The sequence below is a fragment of the Triticum dicoccoides genome, chromosome 5B (assembly GCF_002162155.2).
Source record: "Triticum dicoccoides isolate Atlit2015 ecotype Zavitan chromosome 5B, WEW_v2.0, whole genome shotgun sequence".
NCBI classification, from domain to species: Eukaryota; Viridiplantae; Streptophyta; class Magnoliopsida; order Poales; family Poaceae; genus Triticum; species Triticum dicoccoides.
The window spans coordinates 429629108-429647354 of record NC_041389.1 but is presented as its reverse complement, the minus strand read 5'-3'; positions in this window follow the sequence as shown (position 1 = coordinate 429647354).

Sequence of the window (18247 nt, the reverse complement as noted above, 5' to 3'; positions counted from 1 at the left end):
CCTGTTCCTCTGCTCCGTGTCGCTACAGGGGCAAGGTCGACCCCGACCACCTCGCCGGCCTCACCGGGAGAGGATAAGGGCGACGCCTCAGGCTCCCCTCATCTCCCCTCACCCACTCACTCTCCCTGGACGCTCCCTCTCCCCTCTCTCCCTCTGGCCTCGCCCCCTTCTCCAGATCCACCTCGCCCCGACGCACTGTCGCCGCCGCGTTGCTGCGCCACCGCGTCCACCGGGCCCTCCTCGCCGCCCCGATGTGTCCACGAGCCCCGCAGCCGTCTGCTGCTTCGTCTGCACCAACAACCTCAAGGCGGGAGCCACCCCAGCGCCGGATCCGTCTTCCTCCTGGTCCGCCGTCGCCGCCGCTTTCGACTCCGGCCACGGCCACTGCGCTCCTGTTACTCGCCGGGCCTTCGTGCGCCCACCCAGTGAGCTCCTCCCCCTCTCCCTTCCCTCACGTAGGCCGCCTCCCTCTCTAGCTCGCTCGCCGCAACCGCCGTAGCTCACCGTCGCCCTGCTCCATCACCGTCGTGGCCACCGCTGCCGTGGCCCCCGTCCGAGCCCTCCATCGTGCTCCTGGTGTTCCCAGGAGCCCGGCCAGCCCTTCCTCTCGCCCTCTCGTGCCCCCTAGCCCATTCCCGACGTGACTCCGAACGCCTCCGCCGCCCGTGCTCGCCGCCGATGGTTATTCCGGCCGTCCCCGGGCGAGCCACCACCACCACCCGACACGGCGTCGTGTGCGCGTTCGAACGGTGCTAACCGCACGCGAAACGGCCGCCCCTAGCGCGTTTCCGACGAGGCCCGAGCGGCTCCGCCGCATTCTAACGTCGCCGGCGGCGAGACGCCGGCCGCCGCCGCCGTGGCTGGGCAGGCCCGACCCCTGGCTCACTGCCAGTGGGCCTTAGGGGCCACGTTGACTAGGTTGACCCAGTCAACACGCTGACATGGCGGTACAGTGCCACTGACGAACCGGCCCCACCGCTTAAATAATAACTAAAATGATTTTTATAATTAAAAGTAATTAGTTTAACTAATTAGCCACTAACATGTGGGGCCCATCCGCTAATTAACCTCAGTTTAGTTTAAAATAAGCTCTGTTAAGTAAGAGAGGCTGACAGGTGGGTCCCCCGTGTCAGTTTTGACCAGTCAACCGGACTGTTGAATGCTGACGTCACTCCTACGTCACGCTGACATCATATTCCTTTTCTGTTTTTTTAATAGTTTCTGAAAATGCTTTAATCTTTGAAAATGCATAGAAAATAAACCGTAACTCAGATGAAAATGTTTTCTATATGAAAGTTGCTCAGAAAAATCCAACCAATCTGAAAATGCGGTCCGTTCAGCTGTCACATGCCTCTAGCATGCTGAACTTGGAACATTTCCCTCCGGTCATCTGTGTGACACGGGTCCGGAACCGGGAATACATTCCCGGTTGAATTCCCCCTTCACCTATATCGTGTAGCCATGCGTTAGGTCACACCCAGCACAACATATTGCCATGTTACGCTTTGTGATGCTATGTCTGCTTTATATTTACTGTTTCTTCCCCCTCTTCTCTCCGGTAGACCCTCGAGACCGATGCCGCCCCTGTGATCGACTACGTCGACGACGACCCCTCCTTGCCAGAGCAACCAGGCAAGCCCCCCCTTTGATCATCCCGATATCGCCCATTCTATTCTCTCATGCTTGCATTAGATTTTACTACTGTTATTGTTTGCTCCTATTCTGATGCATAGCCTGCTTTTGTATCTACTGTTGTACCTTACCTGCTTATCCTAATTTGCTTAGTATAGGTTGGTTAGTGATCCATCAGTGACCCCCACCTTGTCCTTGTTGCCCCTGCTTCATCATTGAAGACCCGATCAACGGGATCGAAGACCAGGCCCCGGCACCGCACATCACTTTCCCCTTAGTTGCTCGACACTACTGGGATACTATCGAGTGCCGAGGGTGAGACCTCTACAACACTTCTGATGTTAACCCTATAGTGTAGCTATTCGGTCGTGGTCATCGAGGGTGATTTCCTCTTTAACCACTTCCGATACGACTCTGTCGTGCAACCCCTCAAGTGTGAACCTCGAGGGTGATTCCTCTATGTTCACCTTGATGATTACATTGAGTGGAACCCACCGAGGGTGATTCCTTGGGTTTTCCTCTTGATGTTTGGACACACGGATACTTGGACTTTACAACTGTTACTTGGAAAGTGATGTGGAGACGGGTTGACCTGGAAGGTGCCCGTGAGATAATTACGAGGCGTGGCCGGGCATTCTTAGCCCTTGCCGCAAGTCCTCGAGACGGGGCAACGGGGTCACCTCTTTCGTGAGTCTCTGCTTGTTACCGCGCGTTCCTAATCCACTATGATTTGGATATTTGATCCGAGGGGCCTCTGGCCTGATAGCACTAACCATCACGTGGGCATAGTATGGGCGTTCTGCGTCGTATACATCAGCCAAAGCTTGATAGACGTCAGCGACTGAGTGGCGCGCGCCGGGTTGGACTGCGCAAGCGCCTGCCTTGTTGAAGGAGGTAGCTAGGTCTGCTCACCGGCCGCGTACGCAACATGCAGGAGTTTCCGGGGAGATGGCCCATGACCCCTGGGGGCATAGGTTTAGTCCGGCGTGCTGACCTCTCTGTTAAGTCTAGGTCGGGTTGCGGCGTATTGTTTGGCCGAGGCCGGGCATGACCCTGGAAAGTGTGTCCGGCCGGAGTCAATCGAGCGTGGTGGGTAAGTTGGTGCACCCCTGCAGGGAAGAAAACATCTATCGATAGCCTGTCCTACGGTAACGGACACTTGGAGTTGTATCCCGATCGATACAACTAGAACTGGATACTTGTGATGAGAACTGGATGGTGATGAGGATTTGATTGTGATGATAACTGGATAGTATGGCTCTGGGATTGCTTTCTCGCAGGGAGTCAAGAAAGGATCTCTGGCCGAGGTTGATAACACTACTACCGCTTTACTTTATGCTACTCTACTCCCTCTTGTTTGCTGCAAGATGGTGGTTTCCAGAAGATGCTAGTCTTCGATAGGACTAGGCCTTCTCTCTATTCTGGTATTTCTGCAGCCCAGTCCACATATACAGCCTTCCTTTGATAATGTTGCATATGTAGAGTAGATCCTTGCTTGCGAGTACTTTGGATGAGTACTCACGGTTGCTTTGCTCCCCCTTTTCCCCCTTCTTTCTTCTTTCTGGTTGTTGCAACCAGATGGTGGAGTCTAGGAGCCAGATGCCACCTTTGACGACTGCTGCTACCCCGAGGGTGCCTACTACCACGTGACGGACGCCGACGACCAAGAGTAGTTAGGAGGCTCCCAGGCAGGAGGCCTTGCCTTTTCGATCGTAGATGCTTTTGTGCTAGCCTTCTTAAGGCAAACTTGTTTAACTCATGTCTGTACTCAGATATTGTTGCTTCCGCTGACTCGTTTGTATTCAAGCTGATGTATTCGAGCCCTCGAGGCCCCTGGCTTGTAATATAAAGCTTGTATTATTTTAATTTGTGTCTAGAGTTGTGTTGTGATATCTTCCCGTGAGTCCTTGATCTTGATCGTACACATTTGCGTGTATGATTAGTGTACGATTGAATCGAGGGCGTCACAAGTTGGTATCAGAGCTGACTGCCTGTAGGTAGCCCCCTTCCAACTCCTTGGCCGAAGTTGAGTCTAGTCACTACAAAACTTTTACTAACATGGCTGTGTGTCTTACGGGCCCACGTCGCCATTTGGGTGGTATTAGGATCTTTTATTCCTCGTCTATACTCTGGGACTCTAATCTCTCGTCTATTCGGGTTAAACATTTTACTGACTCTGACATTAGGTTCTCGTACCCACTTCCTCCCGGAGAGCCCCGACATTACCGATGATCGCTTGCTTCGCCAGAAGATTCTGCAGATATTCCTCGAGGTTTCTCGAGACCCTGTGCCCACTGCCTTGCAGTTCCTGACCACAGATAATCCCCGTAAATAACATCCTTGCCGCTTGTACCTTCATACCCAGTTGCCCCTATTATTACAAGATGTACTCTCCGTTGTTTCGAGAATCCTTTATGCCTTCTGCTTTGCGGCTTCTTTTTGCACTACGGATGATTCACTGAACCCGTTTATCCCCAGTTGTTCATGTGTTTCACAAATTCTTTGGAATACTATTCGATCTACCGATAATCCTTAGTAGCCTATTGCCCCTGTTCTTCCTTATCATCTTACATTATGGTTAATTCCATATGTCTAGCAATATTCTTTAAAATTCTTTGTGATTGTCATTCTATTCCTATGGATTCAACGTGTGAGCGAATACTCGCAATCATCAATTAATCCTTGGAAATTTCCTTTCCGGCTCCGACATCGCTCCGGATATGAGCTGGTTCTTTCCCAATCAAGGTTTGGTCGGGTGCACCTCTAAGTCTATTCAACTTACTCATCTTTTGATCAGAGCCTCTGCTTCTGATCCTTCGTCTTGAAATCATAATTCCTTTGTACCCAAGCATCGAATCATTCAGACGTTTCTATAAGCCAATGCCTTTGCATCCCCTTCTTCATCTGATTGATTATCGATAATCACATCAACTCTGTCGAGAATCGCCAGATCCATTGCTGGGTTGTTATCCGACTGTGTCCTTCACATCCAAATTATTGTGAGTTTTTCCATGATACATAATATCTTCGGTATATTGTATCATCTGCTTTGACTTCGATACTCTGCTTTTGAACTTGTATCTTTTGCTTGGTTGATGGTTGTATAGATTCAAAAAAATAATGCCCCGATGGGTTGAACTTATGCCTTCCGTAATCCGAGGAACCCGAGAGTTCTCACGAGTCTTACTCTTCTGGTACTTCGCCAGATAAATCCTCTGCACTACATTTTCTTTGAAAAACGAGGAGTGAATGAAAGGTTATGCATTGAAGAAGTGGGAGTCGACCTTGAACTCTTGTGTTCATGCCCATGGACCCGATGTAGAACTTATCGTGGAAGCTACTCGTAAAAATGATTACCCCTTGTTATAAGTTCATCTTGTATCGTGGTTTGATCATTCTTAACCGTGGTTCCGACCATAGTTTCTTCTTAATTCCATTTCCCGGACAAGTTAAAATACTTGTCTCCTGCAAGTCATTTCACCTGTCCAACCTCTAATTTGATCTACCTTCAAGTATTGCCTCATGTTATGTCGAGAATAACAAAGAACTATGTTCCTTCCTATGAGTCTTCTTCTAGTATTGCTACTCATCGATTTCAAATTTCCCTCTGGTTCTGAGTTGTTAGTCACTCGAGAACACCGATAAGTGAATCGCTTCTGCACTCCGATTCAATAACTCGAAGTAATTTTCATTGCTTACGAGTTTAATAATCCTTCAAGTCATTCCTAGCCTGACCGGCAATATCATTAGCATGCTAAATTTTAACTGTGCTACCTGGTCCTTCTTCCCGGAGCACAATTTTCGACGATGAGCTAAGCCTACATCAATTTTCCTCATCATATCGTTTCGCCTCAAGGATGATTCGAGTTGATTTCGAATCCTTGGTTCTAGTAGCCTTTCACTTCATCCTTCCTTTTCTGCTCGATGACATCTTCATAGAGTCTCTCGACAAAATTTGTCGTGATCACCGTCAACACTTTGTTTTCTTCAGAGATGACAATTGAATTCATGGTGAGAAATACCATCCGTGACCTTCGATGATTTGAGTTATCATTGACAACCACCCTTGTCTTCTTTCCAACACATGTTTGATCACGCCTTGGTTAAACCTTGGACTCCTTGCTATTCCTGCAATTGTTCCTTGTGTATTTCTTGTGATCTTCAACTCCAACCCTTACTTGTAACACCATGTTAATACTACCTCGAAGCATGACCGAGGTATTCCGAATATCAACAGGAACATTGGAAGCACATTGTCAAATGTTTCTTGATCTATTATCCAAACACCGTTGTATGGGTAATATCATGATTCTTCCTTCGCCCCCTTTATCTAAATGCTTTTGAACTTGCTGTCTTATCATGGATATCATGCTCTGCTTGTCCTTGGGAAGGATATACCCCGGAAATATGCGTTTAAACACATTTTCCTTTCCTTTGTCTTGTTTAACCTTCTTGTGATCTATATGATATAAGCAGAAATAATTCTCTGCTTATAGAACACCCCGATGTACAACCTTGCCAGTGAGACCCTGTTACTAATGTTGCTGACATTCCGGTAACCACCGATGGACGAGAACTTTGCCTATTGGTCCGCCTCATCTTAACGAGCAGGAAAATGGTTCTCTTCGTCCCTCGCCCTTGGTACCAACGTGGTTGCCAACATAACTGACAGGCTATCCCCTGACATGCCTTGCTACCATGACCGTGCAATATGTCAACGCCCTTCCTACTTTAGAACCACAAGGTGGGCCCATAACCCACAGTTCCACAGGATCGAAACCTGACTCTCCTGTACAACCTTCATTCCGAAATATTCTTGGCACCCGGCTTCGTATGTAATACACGAGCTAACCTCCTCACCATGTTTCATTTCGGTATCAGAGGCAGCATTATTCTTCTTTGCTCTGAACCTCTTCATCACCTATTTTAGGCATCAACTGGATGCCTACATGGTTAAAACTTGTTGAATCTCCGTGTAGCACTCTCGATACGTCCTGGTGCTTCTAAAATCTCCTTCCTTGAGATAACTACCGGATGTTGATCCTTTCAGACATTCGTCCTTATAGCTTCCCCCTTACTCCACCTCTTAAAATCTCGGGACGAGATTTCTTATAGTGGAGGAGATTTGTAACACCCCTAGTGTCATGCTACAGTAACCCTCTGTGATTAAGCCTAATCTTTTGGCTAAAGAATGCTTAATCACATCTGTTCAATATCTCTTTTCAACTCCCATCTGAATTCAAATTCAAATCATAAGTGAAACTTGAAGTTGCACAAAAGTTGCTGGAAAAATGTTCATCATTTAGCAAATATTCCAATGCAATTTGATGTAATTAAAAACAACATCACTCCTATGCTAAAATGGACACTAACATTTATAACAGTCCATTCCAGCAATTTAAAATGCAAATTCATTTATGAAAATTCCAAATGGATCTAAACCTATCCCAAAAATAATTGTGGCAGTGCCTAAAAATGCACTGGACTTTTATGATCCAGTTTCACATTTTTCCTGAACCATTAAGGTCCCCAGATAAACTTTTTCCTCCTCTGGTAATTAAATAAAAGAAAAAGAGAAGTAGAGGGGAGAGAGAGAAAGCCCTGCACCACTTGGGCTTCGGCCCACCCGAGCCAACTGGCCCAGCAGGCCGACCGACCCCCCCCCCCCCACCGGTCGCTCCCTCCCCTTCCTGTTCCTCTGCTCCGTGTCGCTACAGGGGCAAGGTCGACCCCGACCACCTCGCCGGCCTCACCGGGAGAGGATAAGGGCGACGCCTCAGGCTCCCCTCATCTCCCCTCACCCACTCACTCTCCCTGGACGCCCCCTCTCCCCTCTCTCCCTCTGGCCTCGCCCCCTTCTCCAGATCCACCTCGCCCCGACGCACTGTCGCCGCCGCGTTGCTGCGCCACCGCGTCCACCGGGCCCTCCTCGCCGCCCCGATGTGTCCACGAGCCCCGCAGCCGTCTGCTGCTTCGTCTGCACCAACAACCTCAAGGCGGGAGCCACCCCAGCGCCGGATCCGTCTTCCTCCTGGACCGCCGTCGCCGCCGCTTTCGACTCCGGCCACGGCCACTGCGCTCCTGTTACTCGTCGGGCCTTCGTGCGCCCACCCAGTGAGCTCCTCCCCCTCTCCCTTCCCTCACGTAGGCCGCCTCCCTCTCTAGCTCGCTCGCCGCAACCGCCGTAGCTCACCGTCGCCCTGCTCCATCACCGTCGTGGCCACCGCTGCCGTGGCCCCCGTCCGAGCCCTCCATCGTGCTCCTGGTGTTCCCAGGAGCCCGGCCAGCCCTTCCTCTCGCCCTCTCGTGCCCCCTAGCCCATTCCCGACGTGACTCCGAATGCCTCCGCCGCCCGTGCTCGCCGCTGATGGTTATTCCGGCCGTCCCCGGGCGAGCCACCACCACCACCCGACACGGCGTCGTGTGCGCGTTCGAACGGTGCTAACCGCACGCGAAATGGCCGCCCCTAGCGCGTTTCCGACGAGGCCCGAGCGGCTCCGCCGCGTTCTAACGTCGCCGGCGGCGAGACGCCGGCCGCCGCCGACATGGCTGGGCGGGCCCGACCCCTGGCTCACTGCCAGTGGGCCTTAGGGGCCACGTTGACTGGGTTGACCCAGTCAACATGCTGACATGGCGGTACAGTGCCACTGACGAACCGGCCCCACCGCTTAAATAATAACTAAAATGATTTTTATAATTAAAAGTAATTAGTTTAACTAATTAGCCACTAACATATGGGGCCCATCCGCTAATTAACCTCAGTTTAGTTTAAAATAAGCTCTGTTAAGTAAGAGAGGCTGACAGGTGGGTCCCCCGTGTCAGTTTTGACCAGTCAACCGGACTGTTGAATGCTGACGTCACTCCTACGTCACGCTGACATCATATTCCTTTTCTGTTTTTTTAATAGTTTCTGAAAATGCTTTAATCTTTGAAAATGCATAGAAAATAAACCGTAACTCGGATGAAAATGTTTTCTATATGAAAGTTGCTCAGAAAAATCCAACGAATCTGAAAATGCGGTCCGTTCAGCTGTCACATGCCTCTAGCATGCTGAACTTGGAACATTTCCCTCCGGTCATCTGTGTGACACGGGTCCGGAACCGGGAATACATTCCCGGTTGAATTCCCCCTTCACCTATATCGTGTAGCCATGCGTTAGGTCACACCCAACACAACATATTGCCATGTTACGCTTTGTGATGCTATGTCTGCTTTATATTTACTGTTTCTTCCCCCTCTTCTCTCCGGTAGACCCTCGAGACCGATGCCGCCCCTGTGATCGACTACGTCGACGACGACCCCTCCTTGCCAGAGCAACCAGGCAAGCCCCCCCTTTGATCATCCCGATATCGCCCATTCTATTCTCTCATGCTTGCATTAGATTTTACTACTGTTATTGTTTGCTCCTATTCTGATGCATAGCCTGCTTTTGTATCTACTGTTGTACCTTACCTGCTTATCCTAATTTGCTTAGTATAGGTTGGTTAGTGATCCATCAGTGACCCCCACCTTGTCCTTGTTGCCCCTGCTTCATCATTGAAGACCCGATCAACGGGATCGAAGACCAGGCCCCGGCACCGCACATCACTTTCCCCTTAGTTGCTCGACACTACTGGGATACTATCGAGTGCCGAGGGTGAGACCTCTACAACACTTCTGATGTTAACCCTGTAGTGTAGCTATTCGGTCGTGGTCATCGAGGGTGATTTCCTCTTTAACCACTTCCGATACGACTCTGTCGTGCAACCCCTCAAGTGTGAACCTCGAGGGTGATTCCTCTATGTTCACCTTGATGATTACATTGAGTGGAACCCACCGAGGGTGATTCCTTGGGTTTTCCTCTTGATGTTTGGACACACGGATACTTGGACTTTACAACTGTTACTTGGAAAGTGATGTGGAGACGGGTTGACCTGGAAGGTGCCCGTGAGATAATTACGAGGCGTGGCCGGGCATTCTTAGCCCTTGCCGCAAGTCCTCGAGACGGGGCAACGGGGTCACCTCTTTCGTGAGTCTCTGCTTGTTACCGCGCGTTCCTAATCCACTATGATTTGGATATTTGATCCGAGGGGCCTCTGGCCTGATAGCACTAACCATCACGTGGGCATAGTATGGGCGTTCTGCGTCGTATACATCAGCCAAAGCTTGATAGACGTCAGCGACTGAGTGGCGTGCGCCGGGTTGGACTGCGCAAGCGCCTGCCTTGTTGAAGGAGGTAGCTAGGTCTGCTCACCGGCCGCGTACGCAACATGCAGGAGTTTCCGGGGAGATGGCCCATGACCCCTGGGGGCATAGGTTTAGTCCGGCGTGCTGACCTCTCTGTTAAGTCTAGGTCGGGTTGCGGCGTATTGTTTGGCCGAGGCCGGGCATGACCCGGGAAAGTGTGTCCGGCCGGAGTCAATCGAGCGTGGTGGGTAAGTTGGTGCACCCTTGTAGGGAAGAAAACATCTATCGATAGCCTGTCCTACGGTAACGGACACTTGGAGTTGTATCCCGATCGATACAACTAGAACTGGATACTTGTGATGAGAACTGGATGGTGATGAGGATTTGATTGTGATGATAACTGGATAGTATGGCTCTGGGATTGCTTTCTCGCAGGGAGTCGAGAAAGGATCTCTGGCCGAGGTTGATAACACTACTACCGCTTTACTTTATGCTACTCTACTCCCTCTTGTTTGCTGCAAGATGGTGGTTTCCAGAAGATGCTAGTCTTCGATAGGACTAGGCCTTCTCTCTATTCTGGTATTTCTGCAGCCCAGTCCACATATACAGCCTTCCTTTGATAATGTTGCATATGTAGAGTAGATCCTTGCTTGCGAGTACTTTGGATGAGTACTCACGGTTGCTTTGCTCCCCCTTTTCCCCCTTCTTTCTTCTTTCTGGTTGTTGCAACCAGATGGTGGAGTCCAGGAGCCAGATGCCACCTTTGACGACTGCTGCTACCCCGAGGGTGCCTACTACCACGTGACGGACGCCGACGACCAAGAGTAGTTAGGAGGCTCCCAGGCAGGAGGCCTTGCCTTTTCGATCGTAGATGCTTTTGTGCTAGCCTTCTTAAGGCAATCTTGTTTAACTCATGTCTGTACTCAGATATTGTTGCTTCCGCTGACTCGTTTGTATTCAAGCTGATGTATTCGAGCCCTCGAGGCCCCTGGCTTGTAATATAAAGCTTGTATTATTTTAATTTGTGTCTAGAGTTGTGTTGTGATATCTTCCCGTGAGTCCTTGATCTTGATCGTACACATTTGCGTGTATGATTAGTGTACGATTGAATCGAGGGCGTCACAGTTATAGAGCTAGTTCAACTCTAGTGTAACCTTATTTGTACTAGGTTATAGAGCTAGTTCAACTATTGTGTAAAATGATTTGTACTAGGTTATAGCCCTACCTCAATGCTAGTGTAAAATTATGTCTACCAGGTTATATAGGTAGTGTGACGCCCCCGATTCAATCATACACTAATCATACACGCAAATATGTACGATCAAGATCAGGGACTCACGGGAAGATATCACAACACAACTCTAGACACAAAAAAGAAATAATACAAGCTTTATATTACAAGCCAAGGGCCTCGAGGGCTCGAATACATAGCTCGATACACAAGAGTCAGCGAAAGCAATAATATCTGAGTACAGACAAAAGTTAAACAAGTTTTTGCCTTAAGAAGGCTAGCACAAACATCAACGATCGAAGAGGCAAGGCCTCCTGCCTGGGACCTCCTAACTACTCCTGGTCGTCGGCGGGCTCCACGTAGTAGAAGGCACCCTCTGGGTAGTAGTAGTAGTCGGCCGGGGTGGCATCTGGCTCCATGGATCCACCATCTGGTTGCATCAACCGGAAAGAAGAAAGAAGGGGGAAAAGGGGTAGCAAAGCAACCGTGAGTACTCATCCAAAGTACTCGCAAGCATCAGATCTATACTATGTATGCACTGGTATCAAATGGAAGGGTTGTATCTGTGGACTGAACTGCAGAATGCTAGAATCGAGGGAGAAGGCCTAGCCTATCGAAGACTAGCATCTTCAAGCAGCTCCGAGCATCTTGCAGCATGTAGAAGAGTAAAGAATAGCAGTTTATATTTAACAAGCATGTTGTAACTGAAGGAAATATGCCCTAGAGGCAATAATAAAGTTATTATTTATTTCCTTATATCATGATAAATGTTTATTATTCATGCTAGAATTGTATTAACCGGAAACATAATACATGTGTGAATACATAGACAAACATAGTGTCACTACTATGCCTCTACTTAACTAGCTCGTTTATCAAAGATGGTTATGTTTCCTAGCCATGGACAAAAGAGTTGTCATTTGATTAACGGAATCACATCATTAGAAGAATGATGTGATTGACATGACCCATTCCATTAGCCTAGCACTTGATCGTTTAGTATGTTGTTATTGCTTTCTTCATGACTTATAGATGTTCCTGTAACTATGAGATTATGCAACTCCCGTTTACCGGAGGAACACTTTGGGTGCTACCAAACATCACAGCGTAACTGGGTGATTATAAAGGAGTACTACAGGTGTCTCCGAAGGTACATGTTGGGTTGGCGTATTTCGAGATTAGGTTTTGTCACTCCGATTGTCAGAGAGGTATCTCTGGCCCCTCTCGGTAATGCACATCACTATAAGCCTTGCAAGCAATGTAGCTAATGAGTTAGTTACGGAATGATGCATTACGTAACGAGTAAAGAGACTTGCCGGTAACGAGATTGAACTAGGTATTGGATACCGACGATCAAATCTCGGGCAAGTAACATACCAATGACAAAGGGAACAACGTATATTGTTATGCGGTTTGACCGATAAAGATCTTCGTAGAATATGTGGGAGCCAATATGGGCATCTAGGTCCCGCTATTGGTTATTGACCGGAAACAAGTTCTAGGTCATGTCTACATAGTTCTCGAACCCGTAGGGTCCGCACGCTTAACGTTTCATTGACGATATAGTATTATATGAGTTATGTATGTTGGTAACCAAATGTTGTTCGGAGTCCCATGATGAGATCATGGACATGACGAGGAAATCCGGAATGGTCCGGAGATAAAGTTTGACATATGGGATAATAGTGTTTGATCTCCGGAAGAGTTCCGGAATTCACCGGAAGGGGTTCCGGATGTTTCCCGAAATGTTTGGGTACGAGAACACGTTATTTGGGCCAAAGAGGAAAGCCCACAAGGTTTTTGGAAAGCGCAAAAGGAAGTTTTGCGGAGTCCAGGGGCCAGACGCCAGGGTCCCTGGCGTCTGGGTCCAGACGCCGGGAACCCTGGCGTCTGGCCCTGGAGTCCGAGAAGGACTCTTGTCTTTCGGGTGAAACCGACTTTGTGGAGGCTTTTACTCCAAGTTTCGACCCCAAGGCTCAACATATAAATAGAGGGGCAGGGCTAGCACCAAAGACACATCAAGAAACACCAAGCCGTGTACTGGCAACCCCGTCCCCTCTAGTTTATCCTCCGTCATAGTTTCCGTAGTGCTTAGGCAAAGCCCTGCGAAGATTGTTCTTCACCAACACCGTCACCATGCCATCGTGCTGCCGGAACTCATCTACTACTTCGCCCGTCTTGCTGGATCGAGAAGGCGAGGACGTCATCGAGCTGAACATGTGCAGAACTCGGAGGTGCCGTGCGTTCGGTACTTGGATCGGTCGGATCGTGAAGACGTACGACTACATCAATCACGTTGATAAACGCTTCCGCTTAGCGATCTTCAAGGGTATGAAGATACACTCCCCCTCTCGTTGCTATGCATCACCATGATCTTGCGTGTGCATAGGAATTTTTTTAAAATTACTACGTTCCCCAACAGTGGTATCAGAGCCTAGGTTTTATGCGTAGATGTCATATGCACGAGTAGAACACAAGTGAGTTGTGGGCGATACAAGTCATACTGCTTACCAGCATGTCATACTTTGGTTCAGCGGTATTGTGAGATGAAGCGGCCTGGACCGACATTACGCGTACGCTTATGCGAGACTGGTTTCACCGTTACGAGCACTCGTGCTTAAACGTGACTGGCGGGTGTCTGTCTCTCTCACTTTGGTTGAACCGAGTGTGGCTACGCCCGGTCCTTGCGAAGATTAAAACAGCACTAACTTGACGAACTATCGTTGTGGTTTTGATGCGTAGGTAAGAACGGTTCTTGCTAAGCCCGTAGCAGCCACGTAGAATTTGCAACAAGAAAGTAGAGGACGTCTAACTTGTTTTTGCAGGGCATGTTGTGATGTGATATGGTCAAGACGTGATGCTATATTTTATTGTATGAAATGATCATGTTTTGTAACCGAAGTTATCGGCAACTGGCAGGAGCCCATATGGTTGTCGCTTTATTGTATGAAATGCAAACGCCATGTAATTGCTTTACTTTATCACTAAGCGGTAGCGATAGTCGTAGAAGCAATAGATGGCGTAACGAAAACGATGCTACGATGGAGATCAAGGTGTCGCGCCGGTGACGATGGTGATCACGATGGTGCTTCGGAGATGGAGATCACAAGCACAAGATGATGGTGGCCATATCATATCACTTATATTGATTGCATGTGATGTTTATCCTTTATGCCACTTATCTTGCTTTGATTGACGGTAGCATTTTAAGATGATCTCTCACTAAAATTATCAAGAAGTGTTCTCCCTGAGTATGCACCGTTGCGAAAGTTCTTCGTGCTGAGACACCACGTGATGATCGGGTGTGATAGGCTCTACGTTCAAATACAACGGGTGCAAAACAGTTGCACACACGGAATACTCAGGTTAAACTTGACGAGTCTAGCATATAACAGATATGGCCTCGGAACAGGGAGACCGAAAGGTCGAGCGTGAATCATATAGTAGATATGATCAACATATTGATGTTCACCGTTGAAACTACTCCATCTCACGTGATGATCGGACATGGTGTAGTTGATATGGATCACGTAATCACTTAGAGGATTAGAGGGATGTCTATCTAAGTGGGAGTTCTTAAGTAATATGATTAATTGAACTTAAATTTATCATGAACTTAGTGCTGGTAGTATTTTGCAAATTATGTTGTAGATCAATAGCTTGCGTTATTGCTTTCATATGTTTATTTTGATATGTTCCTAGAGAAAATTGTGTTGAAAAATGTTAGTAGCAATGATGCGGATTGGATCCGTGATCTAAGGTTTATCCTCATTGCTGCATAGAAGAATTATGTCCTTAATGCACCGCTAGGTGACAGACCTATTGCAGGAGCAAATGCAGACGTTATGAACGTTTGGCTAGCTCAATATGATGACTACTTGATAGTTTAGTGCACCATACTTAACAACTTAGAATCGGGACTTCAAAGACGTTTTGAACGTCATGGACCATATGAGATGTTCCAGGAGTTGAAGTTAATATTTCAAGCAAATACCCGAGTTGAGAGATATGAAGTCTCCAACAAGTTCTATAGCTAAAAGATGGAGGAGAATCGCTCAACTAGTGAGCATGTGCTCAGATTGTCTGGGTGCTACAATCGCTTGAATCAAGTGGGAGTTAATCTTCCAGATAAGATAGTGATTGACAGAGTTCTCTAGTCACCATCACCAAGTTAGTAGAACTTTATGATGAACTATAGTATGCAAGGGATGACGAAAACGATTCCCGAGCTCTTCCTGATGTTGAAATCAATGAAGGTAGAAATCAAGAAAGAGCATCAAGTGTTGATGGTTGACAAGATCACTAGTTTCAAGAAAAGGGCAAAGGGAAAGAAAGAGAACTTCAAGTAGAATGACAAGCAAGTTGTCACTCCCACGAAGAAGCCCAAAGCTGAACCAAAGCCTGAAACTGAGTGCTTACACTACAAAGGAAATAGTCACTGGAAACGGAAATACCCTGAATATTTGGTGGATAAGAAGGATGGCAGAGTGAACAAGGGTATATTTGATATACAGGTTATTGATGTGTACCTTACTAGTGTTTATAGTAGCCCCTGAGTATTTGATAGTTGTTCAGTTGCCAAAAATTAGTAACTCGAAATAGGAGTTACAGAATAAACAGAGACTAGTTGAAGGGAAGTGACGATGAGTGTTGGAAGTAGTTCCAAGATTGATATGATCATCATCGCACACTCCCTATACTTTCGAGATTAGTGTTAAACCTAAATAAATGTTATTTGGCGTTAGCGTTGAGCATGAATATGATTTGATCATGTTTATTGCAATACGGTTATTCATTTAAAGTCAGAGAATAATTGTTGTTCTGTTTACATGAATAAAACCTTCGATGGTCATACACCCAATGAAAATAGTTTGTTGGATCTCGATCATAGTGATACACATATTCATAATATTGATGCCAAAAGATGCAAAGTTAATAATGATAGTGCAAACTTATATGTGGCACTGCCGTTTGAGTCATATCGGTGTAAAGCGCATGAAGAAACACCATAAAGATGGATTTTCGGAATCACTTGGTTATGAATCATTTGATGCTTGCGAACCGTGCCTTTTGGGCAAGATGACTAAAAATCAATTCTCCGGAACAATGGAACAAGCTACTGACTTATTGGAAATAATACATACTAATGTATGCGATCCAATGAGTGTTGATGCTCGTGGCATGTATCATTATTTTCTGACCTTCACATATGATTTGAGCAGATATGGATATATCTACTTGATGAAACATAAGTCTGAAATAGTTGAAAAGTTCAAAGAATTTCAGAGTGAAGTGGAGAATCATCGTAACAAGAAAAATAAATTTTCTACGATCTGATCGTGGAGGGGAATATTTGAGTTATGAGTTTGGCCTTCATATAAAACAATATGGAATAGTTTCACAGCTCAGGCCACCTGGAACACCACAATGTAATGGTGTGTCCGAACGTCGTAATCGTACTTTACTAGATATGGTGCGATCTATGATATCTCTTATCAGTTTACCACTATCGTTTTGGTATTATGCATTAGAGACAGCTGCATTCACGTTTAATAGGGCACCATCTAAATCCGTTGAGACGACACCGCATGAACTATGGTTTAACAGTAAACCTAAGCTGTCGTTTCTTAAAGTTTGGAGTTGCGATGCTTATATGAAAAAAGTTTTCAACCTGATAAGCTCGAACCCAAATCGGAGAAGTGCGTCTTCATAGAATACCCAAAGGAAATTGTTGGGTACTCCTTCTATCACAGATCCGAAGGCAAAACATTCGTTGCTAAGAATGGATCCTTTCTAGAGAAGGAGTTTCTCTCGAAAGAAGTGAGTGGGAGGAAAGTAAGAGCTTGATAAGGTAATTTGTACCTTCTCCCAAATTGGAAAGTAGTTCATCACAAAAATCAGTTCCAGTGATTCCTACACCAATTAGTGAGGAAGCTAATGATGATGATCATGAAACTTCAGATCAAGTTACTACAAAAACCTCGTAGGTCTTCCAAAGTACAGTCCGCACTAGAGTGGTACGGTAATCCTGTTCTGGAAGTCATGTTACTAGACCATGACGAACCTACGAACTATGAGGAAGCGATGATGAGCCCAGATTCCGTGAAATGGTTTGAGGCCATGAAATCTGAGATGGGATCCATGTATGAGAACAAAGTGTGGACTTTGGTGGATTTGCCCGATGATCGGCAAGCCATATTGTATAAATGGATCTTCAAGAGGAAGACAGATGCTGATAGTTGTGTTACTATCTACAAAGCTCGACTTGTCGCAAAAAGGTTTTCGACAAGTTCAAGGTGTTGACTACAATGAGATTTTCTCAACTGTAGCGATGCTTAAGTCTGTCCGAATCATGTTAGCAATTGCCACATTTTATGAAATCTGGCAAAAGGATATCAAAACTGCATTCCTTAATGGATTTATTAAAGAAGAGTTGTATATGATGCAACCAGAAGTTTTGTCAATCCTAAAGGTGCTAACAAAGTGTGCAAGCTCCATCGATCCATTTATGGACTGGTGCAAGCCTCTCGGAGTTGGAATATACGCTTTGATGAGTTGATCAAATCATATGGTTTTATACAGACTTTTTGAGAAGCCTGTATTTACAAGAAAGTGAGTGGGAGCTCTGTAGCATTTCTAATATTATATGTGGATGACATATTGTTGATTGGAAATGATATAGAAATTTTGGATAGCATGAAAGGATACTTGAATAAGAGTTTTTCAAAGAAAGACCTCGGTGAAGCTGCTTACACATTGAGCATCAAGATCTACATAGATAGATCAAGACGCTTGATAAGATTTTTCAATGAGTACATACCTTGATAAATTTTTGAAATAGTTCAAAATGGTACAGTCAAAGAAGGAGTTCTTGCCTGTGTTGCAAGGTGTGAACTTGAGTAAGACTCAAGACCCGACCATGGCAGAAAATAGAAAGAGAATGAAAAGTCATTCCCTATGCCTCAGTCATAGGTTCTATAAAGTATGCTATGCTGTGAACCAGACATATTGTATACCTTGCTCTGAGTTTGGCAAAGGAATACAATTTTGATCTAATAGTAGATCACTGGACAACGGTCAAGAATATCCTTAGTGAGGACTAAGGAGATGTTTCTTGATTATGGAGGGGATAAAAGAGTTTGTTGTAAAAGTTATATCAGTGCAAACTTTTACACTGATCCAGATGACTTTAAGTCTCAACCTGGATACATATTGAAA